The sequence below is a fragment of the Hibiscus syriacus genome, unplaced genomic scaffold, assembly GCF_006381635.1.
Source record: "Hibiscus syriacus cultivar Baekdansim isolate YM2019G1 unplaced genomic scaffold, ASM638163v2 tig00111989_pilon, whole genome shotgun sequence".
NCBI classification, from domain to species: Eukaryota; Viridiplantae; Streptophyta; class Magnoliopsida; order Malvales; family Malvaceae; genus Hibiscus; species Hibiscus syriacus.
The window spans coordinates 965,007-971,006 of NW_024063230.1; positions in this window are offsets into that span (position 1 = coordinate 965,007).

Here is a 6,000-nt window from a genome sequence, read left to right on the forward strand (position 1 = left end):
ATAGAGGAATGTCAGATTAGAATTGATTTTGGAATATAGAGTGATGGTTAAATGTTAGGTCAACAAAGGCAAGGATAAATAGCGTATAAGTCGCTATCGAGGATTTATAATAATTTCGGTTACAGATTAGATATTTTCGTTGTTAGGCCTAATAGATGGTTGTTCAAAGTAACGATTCAGAGAGGCTCGAAAGGATTTCAAGATTATGATGATTGAAAAAGAGACTTAAGAAAATGAAATATTTTATAGGAGACAATCGCGAACTATTAACTTCTATGATTAGAATGCAAAAACGATTTGTATTGATAAAGATCGCTTAATAAGGATTGGCGAGTTTCGCAGTTTAAATTATAGAAGCATTTCTTTTTAATTTCGATCGAATATTAGAATTCCAAGCAATTAATGTTAGTTTGACAAAATTTTTGAAGTTGAACTAGGTTTCGTTAATATTTATGTGTTAGGGGATCGAATTTCCAATCGTACACGAAAGTCAACGATAATTGTTTTTCTAATTATATTTCGATTTAATTAAGATAAAGGAAGGACAATTAAACTTTCTGAAAGAAGATAAAGGTGGAACGGTAGAAATTATAGTATATGTACGAGCTGTGATTGAGTAGAATTTTGAAAAGTTATTCTGAATTTGAAATCTTTTGGAACTCGCTGATTATTCAAAAGATTCATAAAGAAACTCTTGATGACCTCCTCACTAACCAAGTTATTAGTAAATGAGGCAATATTTATTTGGATCAGTAAGAAACAAGGAAATGCAAGGTATGCAATAATAAGATCAGTTGGAAATTGATAGTTTGGAAAGTAAGTCAGAGAAGTATTACAATTTTATAGAGGATATTTGAAAATGATTCTCATGTGATAAAGAAGACAAATCAAATGGGTTTCGTTGAGGTAAGAGAAAATTTATTTCGAAATGTGTATGGGATATAGGAATTTTTAATTGATAATAGGTCAGGAATTAGAACACAAGTCCTGTTCAAAGTAAATTTTGTAAACTGGATTGGAAAATCCGTCAGAAATTGTACAAGTTGAATTGGAAAAAAAAGTATTTTATATGGTTAGATATGTATTTGAATCTAGTTTCTGATGGATCAAGTGGAGAAATTTTAAGTATAAGGAATAATAAAGAATAATGTTCTTTACAATAGTGTAGATTGCCAAAGTTAGAAAGGTGTAATAAAATTTGCAATCAGTAATGATTATAAGTAGTATGATGATGCCTCTCATACCGATATGAGAAGGGTATTGGAGTACGAAGAAAAAGATGACCTATGTTACAAGGAAGTTTTCGAAAATTTTCTGAGTTATGAGTAAAAGTTAACAAATATCGTGCTTGCATGAAGATAGTGGCAAAGTGTTGGATCAATTGCATTGACAATAAAGAAGGGAAAGGTTGAAGTGTTGGCCAAATTAAGAAGTGGAAATTAAAACAAAGAGAAAGGACAACACTTTCTAAGGATTATAAGAGAGTTGTATAATTTGATATGTTACGTTGATTTTTTTCTCTATTTTGTAAGTTGTCAAATTTTTTTATTTATTAATGGAAGAAGAATATAGCACAATGAATGCAGAGGTATAGTTAAAGTTTATTCTGTTAGAAAAAAGGAAGAATTAAAAGTACATGTTAAGGATATAACATGAAATCGAGGATAAAATTGAGGATTATAGGATATGTTTAAGGTAGTAAAGAAATAAGAAAATATTTTCACTCTGGAAAGAAATAAAGATATAAGGAATTAAAATGAATGGTTTAAAGGACCAAGTATGACAAGGGTTATAAAGAAGTGTAACTTATAAGTTTGAAATGACAGTAAATTGAAAATGAGGTAATAATATCTTTGGAATGAGAGTACAATTTTCAGTTCTCAATGGAAATGGGAAAGAGTTACTATGGACTTTGTATCAGGTTTGCCATTAACACCGAAAAAAAGATTTCTATTTGGGTGATAGTTGATAGATTGATGAAGACAACACATTTTATTCATGTTTGAACAAATTATTCGATGAATAAATATTTGAATTATATCAAGGAGATTGTTCGAATTCATCGAGTGTCGAGTTCAATAGTATCTAACAGAGATCCAAGGTTCACTTCAAGGTTTTGGAAGTCTTTACATGAAGCCTTGGGTACTCGATTGAACTTTAGCACATCCTTCACCCACAAACAGATGGTCAATCTGAGAGGACTATCCTGGTTTTGGAGGATAATCTTAAGGGAGTGTGTGATTGATTTCCATAGATCATGGGAGAAGTATGTCGCTCGTTGAGTTTACGTATAATAATAGTTAACAATCGAATTTTAAATGGCACATTATGAGGCATTGTATGGAAGAAAATGCAACACCGCTTAATTGGTACGAATTAAAAAGATCGGGACGTTCTTGGTTCTGATTTAATTAAAGAAGTAGAAGAAAGGTCAGGTGTTCCAATATAACATTAAAGTGGTAGCAGACAGATAAAAGTCCTACGCGGATTTGAAAAGAAATGAGAAAGATTATTAAGTAAGAGATAAAGTGTTTTTTGAAATTCTCTCCTTAGAAAAAGTGCTTTGTTTTGGTCCAAAGGGAAAGCTCAGTCCTAGATTCATTGGCCCTTATGAGATTATAAAAGGAGTGGGACCAGTAATATATAAGTTAGCATTGCCACCAGAAGAGAGAAGATCCACAATGTTTTTCATGTTTCGATGCTCAGAAGATATCGATCGGATCCTTATCACATCATTACACCGAAAGAGATATAAGTCCAATCTGACCTCACCTATGGGGAAGAACCAGTGTAGATTTAGCACATGAAGTCAAATAACTAAGAAACAAGATTCAGTTAGTTAAAGTTCTTTGGAGAAATCACAAAGTGGAAGAGGCGACATGAGAGTGTAAAGATGACATAAAAGACAATTTCCTCATCTTTTTGTGCAGTGAAAATTCGAGGACGAATTTTCTTAAGGGGGAGAATTGTAATACCCCAAACATCTGGTCAATGACTAAAGTGTAAGGATTCAAATTTAGCGGTTTAATTTTGATAAATTGAAATGTTCAAGGACTGATGGAATTTTTTTAGGATATATTATCAAAGATTAAAGGATGGAAGGGAAATGGTCTTTTGGCATGAAATGAATTTAAAATTCATTTTTAGTGTTATATTAACATGCGGGGAAAAAAAAGAAGTTAAAGAAAAGCTTATAAACTTTCTCTTCATCTTCTCTTCTTCCTTTTTCACTGTAACCCTCATTGCTAAGTTGAGTAATCCTAAAGTTGGTTATTCCTTTCATTTTTGAATTAGTTTTGAGCTTCTGGGTGGTATAGAAGCTTAAGAAAGCTTAAAGATGATTAGAAAATATGGGATTGATGAGTTAATTGTGATTTGGTATAAGGTTTTTAAGGGATTTGATGAAAATTTATTTTTATTTGGATTTTAAAGATATATTTGACTTGTCAAAGGTCTGGATAAGGTATTTGAGGTATTAGAAAAGATTGGGAACATGTTTTAAGAATGGGTATAATTTTAAGTTTTAAGTCTCTAGTGAACATTTTGGATATTTAAGGGAATTTAATTGATGTAACTTGATTGTGTAAGTTTTATTGAGTTTAAGGGCATGAATTGAGTTAAAAGTATGAGATTTAGGTGAGTTTTGGATCAAATTCGAAATGAAATAAGTGAATTCTGGGCAAGAGTATCGGTACTGGAAGAACATTATCGATACTATATAAATCAGATGAATAGAATCGATATTGAATGAGTATTGATACTTGGGGTATCGATACCAATAGTAAGGTACCGATATTGTTATTGAAGAGGAAATTCCATAATGCAATTTGGGTATAGATATTGAGCTAGGTAATTGTACCATCGAAGGGAAGTATCGGTACTGGGTGTAGAGTATCGATACTATTCAATCTAAAATTTTAAATTAGGTGTTTCATTTAGTTTATGTATATGCTGATTGTTTAACAAGTAATTGAACTCCGTTACTAAACTTGGTCATATTAACGTGTAGATTTCGATCGAAAGAAAGTACCAAATGAATCAACGTAATAGAGATTGAGCAAAAGTGAAAAGGATTTTGCTTAGGGCTTAAGTGAGTTAACGGTGAGTGCATACTACTTTAATGTATTAATACTAGGGAAAAAGACTTGTGATGAGTCGACTTCCAATGATTTTTAACTAAAATAGAATTTTGAATAGTTATTTATATTAATTTTATGGTTATACTTAAATTGTATTTCAAAAGAACTGTTTTGAATTCATTACTATGAGTATATGTTCTCTGTGAATAAATGATAAATTGATATGTGAAATACTTTTATAGTTAAAGCCCAAAGTATGTGCTATGAGAATTAGAGGTACAGTTACCATGCCAAGAGTTGAGGGTTTTACGTGGTCATTCGGGATAAATTCTACACGGTCTTTCGGGACAAGTCTATGTGGTCCTTGGGGGAAAATCTATGTGGCACTTCAGTGCATATTCTACGTGACATTTCGATACAAATTCTACTCGCAGTTTGGACTGCAATTATAGTGCACAACCTCAAAGAACACATACCTTGAGTTCGCAGTGATATACGTTGGGCTATTTAAACAAATGAAAATGAATTTAACATTGAACATATGTTATTTTATGAAATGTATCTTGTTTTCAGCATTCAATGTTTCTCCTGAAATATTTAAGCAAATTTTTAATGTTGTATTATGCTCATTTATGCCTCACTAATTCAAAAACTTAGCGTGCGAGTACCATTTTTTAAGCAATAATATTTTTTAAAAAATTATGACTTTTATTTGAAAATTTGAATTTTTTAATTAATTTGAATTAAATTGAATAAGAGTCGCCATCGACCTTTGGGCTAGGTAGGTCGAATACCTAAAAAGTCTTTTAAACAATTTTAAGGAAAAATCATTTTTAAGGCAAAAATTGGTTTGTGATTACAAATATTCATTTAGTATCTGGAGTCGATTACGCATGGGAAATGATTAACACCCCCACAACGCCAAAATTGGTACTTAGTCGTTTATACATTCTTCAATGGTGGTCATCGTGAATTCACATCATATTTAGAATATGATCCTTTTATTGAACGTTGAATAAATTATTTTGAACTATTATCAAGGAAAATCCTTTAATTCGAAAAGAAATATCGAGATTTGCTCATCCGACGGGAAGGCTATCCCAACTATTTCTTATCTGAAAAAGAATATCCTCTCCTCAAAAATTAAATCGAATAAGAAGTTAATATCAAATTTGCATGAAATAATATGTCAAAAACATAACTCGTCAATACTTAGATTTGAATGAAATCGAATAAAAATAAGTAATATAAAAATAGAATGAAATAAACTAAGATAAAGATATCACTATAATTTAATAAATAAAAAAAAAACGCTTGAGTTATTCCAAGTTCATACTTCGTTCGAACGACATATCAATTGCACCACTTCGATCAAGCAATGCTTACCACGCCCATTCTACGAATAAGTGTTCTTGAAAATTAATTCTTGTAACATATTAAAAATATTATTAATGAACTAGAGGAGTGTAAATAATGAAATTTCTATTTTTGAAATAAATATATATAAATATACGAAAAGATCAAAATCAACAAATACCTATATAATGTACAAAGAAATAAATGAAGAACAAAATAAGTAGGTGTTTTTGAATGCATGCCTTTAATTTATAAACATTTATGTATATATATATATATATATGATACTACGAATGGTGACATGACTTGTTAAGGAAATAAACTTACCATTTGGACTAAAATGTATATACAAACATGATAACTGAAACACGATAAAAGAATCTAATCATACCTAGCGAATAAGGATTAAATAGCAAGAACAACAACTTAAGAAAAATAATAACCATATTAAAAATCATAGTTAATGTGCCAATATCATGTAACATGAGTACTAAAACAGAAATAAATCCCAAAGTGACATTTAGGACCAACATAAAACAAACCAGAAATTCATAGGGTAAATGAA